This window comes from Nicotiana attenuata, chromosome 3, assembly GCF_001879085.1.
Source record: "Nicotiana attenuata strain UT chromosome 3, NIATTr2, whole genome shotgun sequence".
Lineage (NCBI taxonomy): Eukaryota > Viridiplantae > Streptophyta > Magnoliopsida > Solanales > Solanaceae > Nicotiana > Nicotiana attenuata.
This window is the reverse complement of record NC_031991.1, coordinates 24,222,379-24,243,057: the sequence shown is the minus strand read 5'-3', so window position 1 is coordinate 24,243,057 and position 20,679 is coordinate 24,222,379.

Sequence of the window (20,679 nt, the reverse complement as noted above, 5' to 3'; positions counted from 1 at the left end):
ACCAACAAGGCATAATACTCAACATCTCCATCACAATCCCACCTCCCTCTCTCACCCACCAACACATCTGATAATGGAGCCCAATTCAATAATTTACACGGCTCACACTTCACATGCACCAACACTCCTAACTTCTTGGCTAGAGGCAGGCTTGTACAATCATGCATTGACATTCACCATGGAAGTCAATCAACAAGAAGTGACGATCCTAATCAATCATCCACGAGACTTAGCCCAAATAGTAGCGGAAGGGATGCAACTGGGAACGGAACTTTATGCACGGTACCATTGGTCCATGATGCAGGCACCACACCTTGCACCATACCAACCTCTGCCTCTACCCACTCCAGTTTGGGATCGTACACATCTCCACCCAACTCTCATTCAGATGCCTTTTTATCCTCTACCTACTCCAAACACCCATTGGATTCAACCCTACTGGGATCCACAACCCCACATACCTCTCTTGAGACTAGCCACCCCTCCCTTACCAACTCCACCACCTCCTCTTCCATCTCTACAGCATCACAATCCACTAGAACGAGAAGTTCAGGAGGTGAACTTTTTGGAAGAATTAGACGCAGCCATCGTATACAACAGAGAGACACGCCCAGTCCATGCATGTCTGGATGACATAAAATCTTTGTCCAGAAGGAGGAGTTCAAAAGAAAGATCTTCATAAGGTGCCTGCAAAATCTTCTTGCAACATCATTCCGCTTAAGGCTAACAACAAATCCAGCGATGGGGAAATATGCAATGTTATTTCTCCCCACATTGAGGATTCGTCCAGGAGAGTCCAGTAATGGTCCAAATGAGTCCAATATAAGTCATATGAATTTCATAATTTGGAACTGTAGAGGGGCTCAATCAGTGGAGTTCAGAAGGAATTTTTGCTCCTTATTGGATTATAATAGACCCACACTGGTGGTTCTTCTAGAGACTCATTGCCAATCACACCAAATTTTGAAAGATGATTTTGAGTTTACAGGTATGATTGAAGTTTCTGCTATAGGGCACTCAGGTGGGATTGTGATTCTATGGAATTCTGCTATCTTAAACGTGGACCAGGTGGCCACCTCTACACAAGAGATCCACTGTCATGTCCAGGTGCTTCCTTTACCCTTTACTTTTTTATTTAGTGCTATTTACGCAAGTAATGACTTACCAACTAGGCTAACATTATGGCATAATCTTATGTGTATCTTTGATCATTATAAGGGACCTTGGTTGATTGGGGGGGATTTTAATGAGATAGTACATGCAGTGGATAAATTTGGTGGTCTCCCTATTAATAATTCTCAAGCAGATAAGTTATTAGATTGTTTTAATTACTGTAATTTCACAGATTTAGGTTTTAAGGGTAGTCGCTACACTTGGACAAATGGTAGACATAATAGGGTTAACATTCTTGAACGTATTGATCGTGTGTTAGCTAATTATGGTTGGCTTAATAATTATCCTGATGCTATGGTAACACACCTTCCCCGCACCCACACCTTCCCCGCACCCACTCTGATCATTGTCCTATTAGAATTGAAATACAACATTGTTCTTTGCCAAGAAATTTTTTTTTCCGGCTAGAAACTATATGGACGACCCATCCTTCTTTTTCAACAGTAATTGAACAAGTTTGGTTGGATAAATTACACTTACTTCCTGCTATTGATCAATTCATGGAAACAATCCAAGTTTGGAATAGAAGTACATTTGAGAACATTTTTAAGCGCAAAAAGAAGCTATTGGCCAGACTAGGTGGTCTCCAAGCTTCCATTCACTACCCTACCAGTATTTTTTTACAAAATTTAGAGACAAGTTTAACACTAGAATATAATGAAATTCTTCGGCTAGAGGAGGATTTTTGGAAGTTAAAATCTCGCATTAACTGGTTGCATAATGGTGATGCTAACACTAAATTTTTCCACCTAACGACTTTAAATCGTAGAAGGCATAATCGTATTACTGCAATTCAAGATTTAGGTGGGAATTGGATTAATGATCCTTACAAAATTAGAGATAATATTACACAATATTACCAACAGTTGTTTACCACTCAAAATAGAAAATCTATTACTGCCACCCTAGTACATACTTTTAATGTATTAAATTCATATGAGCAATCTTGTTTGCTAGCTCCATTACAGGATCATGAAATCCTTACTGCCATCCACTCTTTTCAACCTCTAAAGGCATCTGAACCGGATGGCCTTCATCCGTTTTTTTATCAGAAATATTGGCATATCATAGGGAACTCTGTCAAATATTTTTGTCATAAAGCTTTCCTGGACCATCACATTGATCCTACCATAAATTCAACCTTCATCTGCTTAATCCCAAAAAATAAGCATGCATCCACTATTGCACAATTCCGCCCTATTAGTCTTTGCAATACTATCTATAAAATAATAACAAAAATAATTGTTAATCGATTAAAACCAGTTCTGGAACACCTTATTCATCCTACTCAATCAAGTTTCCAGAAAAATATACGAGCAGCTGATAATGCTATTATCGTGCAAGAAATTATCCACAGCTTTAGCAAAATGAAGGGTAATAATTCAAACATGCTTCTCAAGCTGGATCCTGAGAAGGCTTTTGATAAGTTGGAATGGTCTTTCGTTTATAATACTCTACACAGTCTTAAGTTTCCTCAACCTTTTATTAAATTAATCATGTCTTGTATTATAACTACTACTATAGCTATTCTTATTAATGGTACACCTACTGAATATTTTACACCTACGCGGGGCATTAGACAAGGGGATCCCCTCTTATCTTATATTTTTATCTTATGCTTGGAAATGCATTCAAGGAAAATAAATTCTGAAGTTGACTATCATTTTTGGCATCCAATTTCCATGGGTAGTAAAGGGCCTCAATTATCACATCTGTTTTTCGCAGATGGCATTATTTTGATATCCAAAATTACACCTACTTCATGCCAATCCATAGCTAACACCATCACTCAATTTACCCATCATTCTGGGCAAACTATAAACTTTGAGAAATCTAAGATATTCTTTTCTAAGAATTGTGCTGATCAGATCAAAGATTCCATCAAACATATTTTTCATATGAGTGAGGGCAAAACTTGTGGGAAATATTTAGGGTTTCCTATTTTTACTTCAAAACCTAGTGAAAAAGATTACCAATTTCTACTTGATAATTTCCAATCCAAGTTGGCGGGTTGGAAAACAAATTTCTTAAGCAAGGCAGGAAGGATTACTTTAATTCGTTCCACATTAAATAACCTTCCTAATCATATTATGCAATATATCACACTACCTTCTTATATTATTTCCTCCCTTAATAGATACCAGCGGAATTTTCTATGGGGCACTACACCTCAAAGAAAAAAAATACATCTTATTAAATGGTCTGTGGTTACACAACCATTAGAACAAGGGGGATTGGGAATTCAAAATCTTAGTACCAAGAATCAGGCTTTGCATGCTAGCCTTGCATGGAGGATTTTCCAAAACCCAAATCAGCTGTGGGCACAGGTTTTACTATATACTTATTTAAGACCATCTCACTTAATAAAGAAGCATGCTTCAAAAACTTGGTCCAACATTCTTAAGGGTTGGTCACATTGTCGTCTAGGTTATCAATGGAATCTGATTAATGGCAAACATGTTCAATTTTGGAATGAACCTTGGCTAACTCATAATTCTTTAGTTTGTAATTATATCTCTGGACCCCTACCCCAAGGTGAGGATAGTAATTTAGTGTCTGATTACTATGTAAATCATAAATGGCACCTTCATAAACTACCTTTCGTAATACCTCCTTCTTTAGAGCAAAAAATCAATGATATTTACATACCAATGATGCCCATTGGCTATGACCAACTTTATTGGTCAATTACATATAATGGGATATTCTCTGTTAAGTCTATGTATCATTCAATCATAACTGATTTAAATCAACCAAACACTAATAACTGCCTCAATTATAAGTGGATTTGGAAGCTTCATATACCACCTAAACTCTCCTTCTTTTTATGGTTATTATGCCATGACGGACTTCCTACATCTGCCTATCTACATAAGTTAGGAATTATTAACAAAGCCCTGTGTACACAATGTCATTTGGTCCCTGAAACTATAAATCATATTTTCTTTGACAGTCATAATGCAAAGGCACTCTGGACTGCTCTCAATATTCCTATTCCACAAATAATTAGTCCAAGACATATTTATAGTAACTCTAGGTGGTATAAGTTTATACTTGAACAAAGTTTACCCTTTTTTAACCACATTCCACTTTCTATACTACTACCTTTTGCTTTGTGGCAGTTATGGTTTCTACGTAATAAAAATCATTTTGAGGGTCACCATATGCAATCCAGCATTTCGTTACTCTACAAACAGGCTGCTGAATTCTACTATCTTACAAATTCTACGAAGATAAATTCTGTAGTACTACCTCTTTATATAAAATGGCACCCACCAAATGGGCAGATTTTTAAGTTAAACATTGAGGGTTCTTCATCAACCACTCACCATAACTGTGGTATTGGTGGGTTGTTTCATAATATACAGTGCAAATGGATTCTAGGGTTTGCACGGAAAGCACAAAATGGCTCCAGTGTTCAGGCAGAATTGCTGGCTCTTCTTATGGGGCTAAAAATTGCTATCCAGCACCGCCTCACACCACTGATCATCGAAACAAATGCAACTGCACTACTTGATATGCTAACTACACCTATAATGCAATACACTAATTTAATCACTGATTGCAGGTTACTACTCCAACAACTGGATAATCCAAAAGTGCAAACCATCTACAGAGAACAAAACTATGTTGCTGACTGTCTGGCTAAATATGGAGCAGTTCAAGTGGAAGATAGTTGTGAACTTTTTGATTTTCCACCACCTTTTGTCACTCCTTTCTACCAACAAGATCAAGCTAGAATGTTCAGAAGAAGACTACTCAAATCAAGTACTATGTTATGTAATAGTAGTTCCCTAGCTGGTACTGTATCTAGTAGTAGTAATAGTGTAGTAGCTAATCAACCTTGTGTGTATGACAATCGTTCCCATAAGGGGGACATAGTAGCTAGTTCTGCTTCTCTTCCGCTGATGCATCTTATGCATCCTACTAAAAACTCTCATGTAAATATGTAAGTATCTATAATATGTCTATCTTTTTCACCAAAGGTGTTGATGTTCTTAACGTCAATACCACACAAGAGGGGCGGTGATTTGTGTGGTACCCAATTTTCGCATTAGAAGAACCTGGTTCTTCTAGGTGTACTTACTACTACTGTTTGCGGAATTAAGAGTGCATAAAATAAAGAACACAGAGATTTTTACGTGGAAAACACCTGGCTCAAAGGGTGAAAAAACCACGACCTACTACTCAGTAGGATTTTCCCAAACTTTTACCAAAATCACTGAGCCAAAACAGCATTTACAAATCTCTTGTAAACCTAAGGATTAAACTCTAATCCCAGTGTAGTACACAGCCTCAACTGTTGCGACACATTCAAGTTAACTCTAACTTGAATACTCAAAGTACCTAATACAATTGCTTCTATGAAAGCTAGAAAGGTACAACTTTAAAACACTTACTACAATTGAACTAAAATAAAAGAAAGACACAATGGAATTGGTTCTTCTATCTTGTCCAAGTAGCTTCAGGAATGCACACTTGAATCTCACGTAAATTGCTTGCAAAATTGCCTTGCTCTTTTGCTCTCAATTTAGTTTAACTTCTGCGTTTGTGCAATACCTGTAAAAGAGAACAATCACTGTTATTTAATGAGTTAGTAATCAGAGTTTGATTAAGACTCTATTGCTGATCTTCAATCGAAGTTGAGTCCTTGAACAATACAAACTCCAACCCTATCCTTTATCCAGATTGTGTCCTCTTCCCATGAGAAGACTTTCTCTCTTCATCCAATATGCAACCTTTTCGATTAGTTCAGGAGATATTGCTGCTTGATCACTGAGACTTATCTCCTTCACGTGTGGATATGAATGGGTATTAATTTGATATTTTAGATATATGAAGTCCTAGAGGGATTATTATTGGTGAAAATAGTTGTTTTAGAATCAAAGTGGAAAGTGAAGTGCATAAGATTCGACAAAATCGACTAAGTTTGCAGAAGGTCTATCTTCCAGCAGGGTTTAATGAAACTGTGTATGGAATTTGGGAAAACTCAAAGTAAGAAAGTTGTAGGCCTTCTAAATAGCTTTCCAACGATACATTGTGGAGCCCAAACAGAGCTCTGTGCGAAATGTTATGCCCGTTTTACAGAATGGTACGTAACCACCGCGTTCGGCCGCGTTTGACCGCGACCGCGATCGTGAGGTAGTGCTCCAGCTATTTACCGCGGTCGGGACCGCGGTCAGGCCTACTGGGACGCGGTGGACGACTTGGGAAGTTATTTTTTTAGCCCTATTTCATCCCCCACAGCCCCAAAACATAAAAACTTGCTCTAGAAAGGAAAGCTCTCAAAAACCTAACTCCTTAAGGGTCCCTCCACCACCCAAGGTAATTTCTAATGGTGATTCTAAGTTAATTTCAATTTTCCAAAATCTTATTAATATGGGTAAACCCTCCATATCATTAGATATTCGATTGAAACATCATTGTTGAGAGAAGGAAGCCTAGAACTCGAATTCAAAGGGTTTGAACTTCAAGAAGGTATTGTCTTCACCCCTCTAATTGATTCTAGCATTAGTTTAATGATTATAAACCCTAGTTCAAGAGATATGAGTTGATGGGTTTGATAGAAAAGTATGAACGATTATAGGTTTGAGGTGTTGATTCCTTCCCCCTTGCTAATTACCAAGAACTTCGTTGCCACTAGTAAATTAGACCATCCCCCCCCCCCCCCCCCCAAAAAAAAGAACTCGGAGGTGTTCTTTACCTTATGGGTGATAAATAATAATGTTGATTATAACCGTTTGAGACTGTAGAATTTATCTAGGAACAAGAGAATGGGTCATTGGGTTTAGAGATACCATTAATAAGGACTATAAAGCTTTATTTTCACCAAGTGTTTGATTAGATGCTTAAGTGACCAAACCATGAGAATTATTGCTAATATGGAATCCCTTTGACTTGTATTGATTTAGATTAAAGTTGAAAGGGTTGACAAATGTTGTATTATGCTAAAGAGCAGGAAGTTAAGGTATGTGAGGCTAACTCTCTATGTTTGGAAATTTTAATGATTCTCCCTACACTACGTTTCTTTTACGACGTTACCAATTGCCTCAGAAATATAGTTAAGCCTAGCTCCTTGAATAGTTGTAGAACTTCTATTCTCTAGCTTCATAGCTCGTTCACCACTTTCATTCTGAACGTTGTGAGCTCAGTGCGTATTCAATATAGACTTGGGTTTGATGCCCCCGAGTCTTAGTATAGATTACTCAGCATGCCATAAACAGTTGAAGTTTCATTGTTCATAATCAGTTCAAGAGTACATGTCTCAGTCTAGTCCTATTCAGTACTTCAGTATTATGTAACTTAGTGTGATCCAGTATTCCAGTATCATGTAACTCAGTATGATTCAGTATTTCACTATCATGTATTGCAGTTTGACTCTCAGTTCCTGAATGTTGAACACCTGTATTTGGACCTGAGGCCGTAGTTTATATGCTTTATGCATACTTGGGCCTGAGGCCGTAGTTTATACTTTATGCATGTTTGGGCCTAAGGCCGTAGTTAATGCTTTATGCATTTTTGGGCCTGAGGCCGTAGTTATGTATACGTATACTTGGGCTTGAGGCCGTAGCTTGTGCACATTTATATTGGGCCCGAGGCCGTTGCTTATTCAGATAAACAGGTTGTTCATCATTCAGAAGAGGGAGTATTCATATCCTTGCTTCCTTTGATCGGTTCAGTTATCAGTTATCATTTCAGTTATCATTTCAGATATCATTTCAGTTATATGTTATCAGTTATCAGTTATCATTTCAGTTATCAGTTGTCAGTTATTATTTTAGTTCAGTTTCGATAGTTATCATTTCAGTTATCAATTATCAATTCTCAGTTATCAGCTCAGTTTTAGTTTCACCATTTATAATTCTTTCCTTAAGTTGCTTTATATCTAGTGCAATTCAAATGTACTGACGTCTCTTTTGCCCGGGGCCTGCATCTCGCGATGCAGGTAATGATTTACAGGTTGATGATTCAGAGCGCTAGGATTCTCGTACCAGCTATTGGTGATCCCCAGTTCTTTCGGGGCATTATCATTACCTTACAGTCTTCAGTATTTTCAGACAGTCAGTGTTTTCAGTGCTTCATTAGAGGCTTCATAGACTAGAGTAATAGTTAGATAGAGTCAGAGGCTTTTCATATTAAGCTATGTTGGCTACAAACACGTTTCAGAATTGTATTAGTATTTATATTATCCAGACTTTCAGTATATCAGCATGTGTTAGTTTATCTTCCACATTCAGTATGTTATGATACCACATGTTGATTCAGCCAGCCAGTTGGTTCGCTCGGTCACATGTAGTCAGGCACCGAGTGCCGTGTTACGTCCTGGCCCAGGTTCGGGGCGCGACAAAGCTTGGTATTAGAGCACTAGGTTCAAGAGTCTTAGGGAGTCTATGAAGCCATGTCCAGTGGAGTTTCCTTTATATGTGTGTGCCGGCCACTCATACAAACGGTTAACTACCAAGACATCCAGGATTGTTTCATTTCTTTCTACTCTAGATCGTGCCACAAAGCTTAGAACAATAGTTAACCTTCTCTTCCTATCGAATTCCAAACGTATTGGATTCCCAAGCTACGCGCAGGAGAAACCTAAGGTCCTAGAGAGGATAATTGCCCATTGGGGTATAATTATGGAGTATAGGTTGGTAAATATGAGACTTGAGAAGATGTTAAAAGTGGGATGCAATGGATAGTAGTACAAATTAGAGCATAACCTTATCAGAAAGTACAAAAGCAGTTATCATGTCTTATGGTTGTCAGTTTACCTCACTTACCAGTTATATAATCTTTCAGTTAGCGAATTTGTTGTTATTCAGTACTCCAGTATTCAGTTATATGTTTACCAAATATCCAATTTTTAGTGTATCAAAATTTCTGGTGACTTGTGAGTATACAGTGATGCATATGGGTTCTCAAAGAAAATGTAAGTAATAGTGACTATAGCGAAACCTTTGCATATTTTAGGTCTGAATTAAGACCAAGACTCACCGGATGGTGCAAGAAGTGATTATCAGATGATGGTATACTTTGAAGGATAAGTTTGTGCATGGTAGTGTATTCGTATGTGTTTTACCTCCTAGAACAACTTCATTTAATTCTTGGAAATGGAGCCACAAGTTGGATGATAGTTCAGATGTTAGACCCTAACATTATTCACTATAGTTTTGGACAGAAAAGAGCCTAAGGGTAAAATACCTAGGAGTCAGAAACGTTTGTTATTACCAAAGAAGTGATTTCGTACAACTCATGCAAATGACTAGAAGATATGATGTACAAAATGAGAACCAAGAGCAGCCAATAGTGAATTTTAGGGAACGATTTTAAGTTGTTTAGATTTATTCAAATCAGAACTAGAAGTACCACGTTAGTAAGTTACTATAAGAAGCAACTATTGATGCCAAATAAAAGATATAGCAGTTTCCCCTTAGGTTATGTGACTAAACGATTACCCGGGATGTTTATAGTACGATATGATTTAGTATTGTATAGAATGTTTGGGGGTTAGATATTCCAAATTCATTTAAGGCACATGAATTCCCTAAGTGTGATCCATGCACATAGTTTAGAAGAAAAAAAAGGGATAGTATGCGACCGTAGAACAGGGCCGGATGGTGAAGGAAGTTAGAATAACCTTATGCTTCACTTTAGTTATTCAAAGCAGAGCAAGAAAACATGATGGTAGCAGGTGGTTAGTAAAAGAATAGTAAGTAAGTTTTGAGTTGATACAGTGAATTAGCACTTTCAGTAGAGCTAGTAGAGGTACAATTTGATTCACTTAGCCAGGTTAACTCTGTTGAGTGGATGACAGTTGAAATATCGAACGTGTGTTAGAACCCAAAGAGTTTAAGTTAAACTCGAAGTACAATGGCAGTGGGAAAAAAATTTAGTTAGCAGTGAGAGCACAAACTATATAAGAATAGCCTTTAGGAATTATCGTAATGTGGTTTCTCCAGGATTGACGGTGTGAGCAGAGTTAAATTATTAAGATTGTATATGATAGTTGTGAATACATTAGCTTTCCGTTAAGTGAATAATTTAGTTTTTCCTAGTAAGAAAGATTTCTTAGAAGTAAGTTGGAAGATGAGTCGTCATTGACTTAGAGTGCAAAGAATTGCAGAAAATAAGGAAAGTTATTTGGATCCCAACAAAAAGAGAAGGATCCACAAGTATAAGACCTTTGGTCTAAGGGGTGATGTGAAAATTTTCAGTAAGTCCAGTTAGAGATTTGAAATGCGAATAGTTAGCATGGGATATGAAAAGGAAAATCAGTTCGGTAATGAGGGAAAATTGTATAATTACCACAGGGATTATGTCTAGCATGTGTAAGAAACACAAAGTGAGTAGAATGATCACCGAGCTTAGTTATTGATGATAAATTGATCATAGAAAAGATATAAAGAAAATCATGCCTATTTATGTGTCACGATGGTAGTGCCATTGCACGAGACTCTAGTCTTCGGAGTATTGGTCAAAGACTTAGTTCACAACAATTCTATAAGTATTTTCAGGAAGTGCTTAAGAAAATAATCAAGTGTGGGAAGTATAACTCATGATTGAGGTAGATAAGACAACTCTGGTGAAAGAAGTTCACCGCTTAGCCTAGCTAGGAGTTCAACTTGCGTACTCCAAAGATAGTAGAGTTGTTGTCTAGAATATGATTTGTTCCCCCTTAGTAGGCGAAGTGAAGGAGAAATAGTTTGATGATACCTACTTGTTGTAGCTGAAAGAGGGGATTCACAGGCATAAAATGATAGCTTTGGAATAAGGGGGAGATGATAGTGCTTTGAGGTACCATGACAGATTGTGTGTTCCAGACATAGATGGACTTAAAGAGGGAAGATCATGCTAGAAGCCCAGAATTTCAGGTATTGTATTTACTTAGGTACCACAAATATGTATCATGGTCTTAAGGAGGTTTATTGGTGGACCTACATGAAAAAGAACGTCACAGACTCTGTGGCCAAATTGTCCGAATTGTCAGCAAGTAAAAGTCGGGTCGCAAAAAGCCTAGTGTTTTATCACAGAATACACATATTTTGAGTGGAGATGGTAAATATGGAATTTATAACATGATTATCTTGCTCATCTTGAAAACATCATTTGAGTGGGTGATTGTAAATCGACTTACCAAGTCAGCACATTTCTTGCCAGTAAAGACTACAGCTTCAGCAGAAGATTATACCAAGTTATACATTCAGGAAATCGTCTGATTGCATGGGACACCGTGGTCCGTCATTTCGGACTGTGGTGCTAAGTTTACAATGAACTTTCAGAAGTCATTTCAGAAATGACTAGGCACAAGTTTTTTCAACCTCAGAAAGATAGCTAGGCAGAGCGCATTATTCAAACAGTCGAGGATATGTCCTTGATGTTAAAAGTAATTGGGATGATCACATACCTTTCATTAACCTTGCTAATAATAACCTACCACTCTAGTATCAAGATGGCACCGTACGAAGCTCTATATGGGCGAAGGTGTAGATCACCAATTGGTTGGTTTGAAGTTGGAGAAGTGGAGTTGTTAGGACCCGATTTGGTCTATCAGACTATAGAGAAAGTTAAGTTGATTCAAGAGCGTTTGAAGAAAACTCAGAGTCGCCAAAAGTCCTATTCGAGCGTGCGTCATAGAGACCTAGAGTTTCAAGTTGATGATTTGGTTTTTCTGAAAGTTTTGCTTATGAAAGGCGTTATGAGATTTGGGAAGAAGGGGAAGCATAGTCCCTACTATATTGGGCCATATAGAATCTTGCGAAGGATCGGCCAATTAGCTTATGAGTTGGAGTTGCCACCATAATTAGTGGTGGTACAGCCAGTATTTCACGTGTCATGTTATAACATTCAAATTTCCAGTACTTAGATACTCATGTCAGTTCAGTACTTAGATACTCATGTCAGTTCAGTACTCAGATACTCATGTCATCTCAATACTCAGCTACTCATGTTAGTCCAATACTTAGACATTCATGCAAGCTTAGTACTCAGATTACTCAAATATTCGTGCCAGTTCAATATTCATATACCTATGTTAGTTCAGTATTCACGTATCCATGGCTGACCAATATTCAGTCAATGCAGTAGTAATTCAGTTCAGTATCTCAAAAGTTCAGCAATCATGTATTCATTCAGTTTAGTATGCAAGTGTTAATGAAATTTCATGTTTCCACCCGTTTAAGGTCCGGAGTTAGCAGAAGTTACAGTTAGGACAATCATTCGAGGACGAATGATCCCAAGGGGGAGATAATGTAACACCCCGTACATTCGGACTAGGTGTGGATATGTTAAATGGGTATTAATTTGATATTTTAGACATATGAAGTCCTAGAGAGATGATTATTGGTGAAAATAGTTGTTTTAGAATCAAGATGGAAAGTGAGGTGCATAAGATTCGACAAAATCGACTAAGTTTGCATAAGGTCTATCTTCCAGCAGGGTTTAGTGAAAACGTGTAAGAAATTTGGGAAAACTCAAAGCATGAAAGTTGTAGGCCTTCAAAATTGCTTTCCAACGATATATTGTGGAGCCCAAACGAAGCTCCGTGCAAAACGTTATGCCCGTTTTACAGAATGGTGCGTAACCATCGCGTTCGACCGTGTTTGACCGCGACCGCGGTCGTGAGGCAGTGCTCCAGCTATTTACCGCGGTCGGGACTGCAGTCAGCCCTACTGGGGCGCGGTGGCCGACTTGGGAAGTCATTTTTTCAGCCCTAGTTCGTCCCCCACAGCCCTAAAATATAAAAACTTGCTCTAGAAAGGAAAGCTCTCAAAAACCTAACTCCTTAAGGGTCCCTCCACCACCCAAGGTAAGTTCTGATGGTGATTCTAAGTTAATTTCAATATTCCAACATCTTATTAACATGGGTAAACCCTCCATATCATTAGATATTCGATTGGGACATCATTGTTGAGAGAAGGAAGCCTAGACCTCGAATTCAAAGGGTTTGAACTTCAAAAAGGTAATGTCTTCACCCCTCTAATTGATTCTAGCATTAGTTTAATGATTATAAATCCTAGTTCATGAGATATGAGTTGATGGGTTTGATAGAAAAGCATGAACGATTATAGGTTTGGGGTGTTGATTGTTGATTATTGGTTAAGGGTGTTGTTTACCTTATGAGTGATAAAGAATAATGTTGATTATAACCGTTTGAGACTTTAGAATTTATCTAGGAACAAGAGAATGGGTCATTGGGTGTATAGACACCATTAATAAGGACTATGAAGCTTTATTTTCACCAAGTGTTTGATTAGATGCTTAAGTGACCAAACCATGAGAATTATTGCTAATATGGAATTCCTTTGACACTTATTGATTTAGATTAAAGTTGAAAGGGTTGACAAACATTGTATTATGCTCAAGAGCAGGAAGTTAAGGTATGTGAGTCTAACTCTCTATGTTTGGGAATTTTAATGATTCTCCCTACACTACATTTCTTTTACGACGTTACCAATTGCCTCAGAAATATAGTTAAGCCTAGCTCCTTGAATAGTTGTAGAACTTCTATTATCTAGCTTCATAGCTCGTTCACCACTTTCATTCTGAACGTTGTGAGCTCAGTGCATATTCAATATAGACTTGGGTTTGATGACCCCGAGTCTTAGTATAGATTACTTAGTATGCCATAAACAGTTGAAGTTTCAGTGTTCATAATCAATTCAAGAATACATGTCTCAGTCTAGTCCTATTCAATATTCCAGTATTATGTAACTCAGTGTGATCCAGTATTCCAGTATCATGTAACTCAGTATGATTCAGTATTTCACTATCATGTATTGAAGTCTGATTCTCAGTTCCTGAATGTTGAACACCTGTATTTGGGCCTGAGGCCGTAGTTTATATGCTTTATGCATACTTGGGCATGAGGCCGTAGTTTATGTTTTATGCATGTTTGGGCCTGAGGCCGTAGTTTATGCTGTATGCATTTTTGCGCCTGAGGCCGTAGTTATGTATACGTATACTTGGGCCTGAGGCCATAGCTTGTGCACATTTATATTGGGCCCGAGGCCGTAGCTTATTTAGATAAACAGGTTGTTCATCATTCAGAAGAGGGAGTATTCATATCCTTACTTCCTTTGTTCAGTTCAGTTATCAGTTATCAGTTATCAGTTATCAGTTATCATTTCAGTTATCAGTTATCAGTTGTCAGTTATCATTTCAGTTCAGTTTTGATAGTTATCATTTCAGTTATCAATTATCAATTCTCATTTATCAGCTCAGTTTTAGTTTCAGCATTTATAATTCTTTCCTTCAGTTGCTTTACATACCAGTGCAATTCAAATGTACTGACGTCCCTTTTGCCTGGGGTCGGCATCTCACGATGCAAGTAATGATTTACAGGTTGATGATTCAGAGCGCTAGGATTCTCGTACCAGCTATTTGGTGATCCCCAGTTCTTTTCGGGCATTATAATTACCTTACAGTCTTCAGTATTTTCAGACAGTCAGTGTTTTCAGTTCTTCATTAGAGGCTTCATAGACTAGAGTAACAGTTAGACAAAGTCACATGCTTTTCATATTAAGCTATGTTGGCTAGATGTTTCAGAATTGTATTAGTATTTATATCATCCAGACTTTCAGTATATCAGCATGTGTTAGTTTATCTTCCGCATTCAGTATGTTATGATACCACAAGTTGATTCAGCCAGCCAGTTGGTTCGCTCGGTCACATGTAGTCAGGCACCGAGTGCCGTGTTAAATCCATGCCCAGGTTCGGGGCGTGACAGCAATAACAACTCCATTTTTATCTACAATTTCTCAATCAAAACCTGATTATGTTTCAATTCTTGAATCATAACAAAATTACCAGCATACATAGAAGTCAATATATCTCTTTCCCTCTTTAACTCATTCTTGTATTTATCCCACATCGCATTTATCCTATTCCCCACAGTCCCTGATGCTGCAGCTACTGCTAACACTGTGACTAGTGACGGAGGCAGGTTTTTTGCTAAGGGGTTCATAAAAGGAAAATGTTAAAATGGTTTTAGCTAATGGGATTTGAACCAATGACCTTAAGAAAATAGAGCACTGACTTATCACTATTCTATGACCTGAAATAATGCTACAGAAGTTGACCCCACTAACTAACTTATTTTAACAAATTAGGACTCGTATGAAGATTCAACTGGAAACATAAAAAAAGCAGCTCCTAAAAGATATGGCACTTTGCTTTTGAATCAGTCAACTAACACTCCCCCTTGATTCATAATTATATTCTCCTAACTGTAATTTGAAGAATGTTGGGAATAACTCCCCATATAAATAATATTCATGGTAATAACAACGGAATAATAATTCACAAGAACAAAAAGAGCATCAACGACGCCAAAATTTTAACGTGAAAAACTTTTCTGAATAAGGGAAAAAAATCACAGGCTCGAGAGGAGCAAAATAATCCACTATAATGAGGAGTTTTATAGTCTTAGTCCCTGGTAAAATACTCAAGGGACCACTAAACACTCTAAAAAAATAACCTCTTTTGAGATTTGCACCTCACTACAATATCGCCCACACTCTATATTTTCCCTCACAGACAACACTGCCTGCGAATACCTCACACTACTCTCTAACTCTCAGTTATATATCTCCGAGATGCATGTGTAGAAATGAGGGCCGAAGCTCTCCTTTTGTATTGTTGAGCGCCCTATCTTCCGCAAATCAAAACGATTGGTTATTGCGATTTGTAACTTTAAATTTCTCTAACGCCTACTTTTTTTGCCAATTTGACAATTTGCAGATTTGCAAATCAAAATGCAAAATGAATTATAGCCAAAACTTGTTATGTCATCTGGCATTTATTTATTTGTTTATTTATGGGGGTGGACCTCACAAATCTCCCCTCTAGACTCATTCACCTAAAAGAGGTAACACTAAACTTCTAACTGAGTGCATTCCGGCAAGTTCTTTGCACAACCCAAACTTGTCTCTTAGTACTACCTTGGTTAGTATATCTGCAGGATTATCAATTGTGGAAATTTTCAGGACATGTGGAAATTTACTCTCTACCTTTTCTCAAATTCAGTGATATGCTATGTCAATGTGTTTGGTCCTTGCACGGTACATGAATTTCTTCCTTAAGTCTATTGCACCTTTACTGTCGAATTAGACATCAAACTTGTCTCTTAGTACTACCTTGGTTAGTATATCTGCAGGATTATCAATTGTGGAAATTTTCAGGACATGTGGAAATTTACTCTCTACCTTTTCTCAAATTCAGTGATATTCTATGTCAATGTGTTTGGTCCTTGCACGGTACATGAATTTCTTCCTTAAGTCTATTGCACCTTTACTGTCGAATTAGACATCATACTCTTTTTGAAGTAAATGGAGCTCTTGAAGGAATCATTTCAGCTATATCATCTCCTTACCAGCTTCAGTAGCGGCAATGTACTTCACCTAAGTTGTAGAGAATGCAACACACTTCTAAAACCTCAACTGCAATGATACAGCTCCCCCTGAAAATGTAAATAAATATCTAGTAGTGGATTTTTTGTTATCAATGCCATCTTCCATATCAGCATCTGTATAGCCCTTCAAGATTGGATCTAATCCTCCAAAACACAAACAATCTCATGTGGTACCTCTCAGGTACCTGAGTATCTACCTAACTGCTTCCTAGTGTTCTTTTCCAGGATTTTCAAGGAACCTGCTGACAATACCGAGTGCTTGAGCAATATCACGTCTGGTGTATACCATTGCATACGTCAGGCTTTCGATTGCTGAAGAATAAGGAATTCTGGCCATGCTCTCTTTATTCTCCATTGTTGTAGGACACATCTTCTTGTGTGTCTTCAGATCACTAGAAAGAGGTATGCTTAATGGCTTAGCACTCTTCATATTGAAGCGTTCCAGTACACGTTCAATGTGCTTCTCTTGATATAACCACAACTTTTTACTTGTTCGCTCTCGAACAATCTTCATTCCAAGAATTTGTTGTGCTATGTCCAAGTCCTTCATATTAAATGACTTGGACAAATCTTCCTTCAACTTTGCAATAAGCTCCTTGTTTCGTCTTACAATTAACATGTCATCCACATATGACAACAAAAAAATAAAATTAATGTCAGAATATCTTTTAAAGTATGCAAATGGATCAAAATAGGTCTTTATGTAAGTTTGACTTTTCATGAATGAGTCAAACTTCTTGTACCACTTCCTTGGTGACTGTTTCAACCTATAAAGTCTCTTATTCAATTTACAAACCGTGTATTTCTTTTCAGCTACTTCAAATCCTTCTAGTTGCTCCATATAAATCTCTTCTTCCCAGTCTCCATGAAGAAATGCTATGTTCACATCCAACTGCTCCATTTCAAGATTTATACTAGCTGCGAAGCTAAAAATTGTTCGAGTAGAAGTCATTTTGACAACATGTGAGAAAATTTCATCAAAATCAATACCTTTCTTCTGTTCAAATCCTTTTACCACCAATAGAGCTTTGTATCTGATCAGCTCGCCATCTCCATCTTTCTTGAAGTTAAAGACCCATTTGCATTTGAGTGGTCGTTTACCCTTTGGAAGTTCAACCAACTTGTACCTGCCATTTTTCTATATAGATTCCATCTCTTCTTGCATGGCTTTCATTTAGTGGTTCTTTTATGGATGCAACAACATCTCCTTAAGACTTTCTTGACTGATCTCTTAGAGGTTGAGGTTGTTCTTCTCCCTTAGTAGGGTAGTCCACTTGCTCAATATCATCATCAAGTTGCTCCCCTTGCTGAATAACCTCATCAGGTTGCTCCCCGTGCTCGGCGACCTCGTCTGTCTTGATTTCTACACTTGAGGGATTGTTACAAGTAGGAGGAATGGTAACAAGGTTAGGGATTATACCATTCTTGGCCTTCTCTGACTGATCATCTGCAGTTCCAGCTTTACTTTCTCAGAAGATTACATCTCTACTTATGATGACATTCTTTTTCACAGGATCCCATAATCTGTACCCGAATTCTTTATCTCCATATCTGATGAATATGTAGGGAATGAATTTATCATCCAGCTTTGTTCTCTGCTACATTGGTACATGTGCAAAAGCTCTGGAGCCGAATACCTTCAAATGTGAGTAGGACACCTCTTTGTTGGTCCAAACTCTCTTTGGGATATGGGAGCACATGATTTTTGCCACGCTTAAATTACTCCTATAGAATTCCTTAGAATTAGAATTTTTCCTTTAGTATTTGAATTTTTAGGAATTAATTGCATGATTTTGTGTTTTGTTTGCATTTTGTGTGCATTTTTAGGTATCATAAAAAATGGAAAAGTTACAAAAATAGCACACTTGCATCTAGGACCTAATTCTATATTCTAGATTTATTAAACATCATTGAAAATAGGAGAAAATAATTATAAAAAAATTCCCTTATATTGTTTACTTTCAATTTTTGATTTTTCCTTAAGTTTCCTTTTAAAATTAGGATTTGTTTAATTTTTAGGAATTAATTAGTTTAATTTTAGAGTTAAATCAGGTCTTGTCTATTTTTGATTTTGTGCTTAATAAAATTCTAAAAAAAACAAAAAAAAAACAATAAATAAATAAAAAGAAAAAGAAGAAAACAAATGAAAAAGAAATTGAAATGAAAGGTCACATAGGCTGGCCAGCTTTGGGCCACTCTTCGATCCCAGCCCAAATGAGACCCCTGAACGACCCAAGCCCAAAACCTAAACCCGGCCTGCCCCTTTAATTCTAAGCGACACCGTTTTGGACCAATTAAATCCAGGCCGTTCATCTACTCTAATCCAATGGTCCCTATAGTTCAAGGGTAATTAAATAAAAATGTCCTAAATTCTTAAGAAAACCTAGACACAGACTACACCTTCCTCGTACCTCCTGTTACCCCCCCTCATCCCTACCCCCCCCCCCCTCTCCATCGTCGGCTCCGCCTTACGCCGCCGCCGGAAATCGCCTCACGGCGGCGGCCAGTCTCTAATCCCGTTCAAATTAACACCGTAGAACCGCCTTCCTCTCCTCTTTCTAAGCCCCCAAACCTTTGCCCTCGAATCCCAACCAAACGCCTCAAATATTTGAAACCCTAGGCACCGCCACCACCGTGCACGACGGCGCCGCCACCCAAACCCTACCAAACTCACAGCCCATACTCCCCTCCCTCTCCTATACCTGAATCCTCAAATTATTTGCCCCAAATCCAATTGATAAGTCTCAAATTCCGGATCTAGGGTTTGCCATTCAAGAGTTCGATTTTTTTTGAGGATGCCAGTGCTCGATTTGGGTTCTGGAATAATGTTATGTGTTGTTCTTAATAAGAACAAGTACATAACATTATTTGAGGACCCAAACCTGAGGTCAGTCGAGGTCGAATCCCAAATTCAGTAAGTTTTTCGATTATTTCTATTTTTGATTCTTATTTTTGGGTTCCGTATTTGTTTTCATTCTGTTCGTATAATTGCTTTTTTTTTAGTTTAATTTTGTTTCATTCTGTGTTGGTAGTTTTAGGTTTTAGTTTAATTTTTGTTTCGAATCTGTTTTTATAGTCTTTAATTCTTTAGTCGATCCTGTTTGAGCCTTGTTTGAATTTTAATTTGTTTCTCAGTGTTTGAACTGATTAGTAATCCCTTATGGTTGTTGTTAGTGTTAATTAGTTTAGTTTAATTCAGTTTAATTAGTAATTGTTGTTAATAATTCCATAGTTTAGTGTTTGATTTCAACTAATCATTAGGCTTAGTTTAGATTGGTTTGGATATAGCTGATTAGTCTAACCCTTGATTGACTAACCTTGGTTAGTTTGAACTAGGGTTTACTAGTTTTTAGAGTCAGTTCGGTTGATTTGGTAATTTCAGTTGATAAAAGGGTAAGTTGGGCATTTCAAAGAAAAAGAATCTTGTGGTAACTGAATAGAATTCCCTAGAACCTTCTAGAGGAGAGTCTAATTAAAATTTCAGTAGTTTTAGTGCAGTAACTTGGGCAACACGCCAAAAGTTTAGGGACTAATGTATAAAAACTGAAAATAAAAAGAGGGGGAAAATGGGTAATGAAATCTAGAAGCTTCCCCTTGATTTTCTACATATAAAGGGCACCCCCCTTACCTTCTTTTACAAGTTTTTCAGCATCTGAAAATTCCCCCAAAAAGTTTCTACCAGTTTTGAACCTCTGAAAATTTGAAATTCAAAAATCCAAAAAAAACAAAAACTGAAGTTTTGAAGATCTGAAAATTCCAAAAAGTTCCAGCATCTAAATTCCCCCCAAAAACATTTCTTCTGCAAGTTCTAGCATCTAAAATTTGAATTTCAAATTCAGATACTAAAATCTGAACTCTTAGAGTTCCAAAATTTCTCTTAGATCTTAATTCCTTCAAAAACCAAAAAAAAAAAAACAAAAGCAAATACAGCAGAAAAACTCAAGAAAAAAAAACTGTTACATTAAAGCTCTTTCTTAGATTGATTTGAAGTTCAGCTGTTATTTTGAGCTCTTAGTTGTTCCTGGTTTCAGTTTCCAGCTCTTTTGGGTTTATTCCAGTTGTTTTGATCAATTTACTGGTTGATTTGGTGTCAAAATACTTCCTGG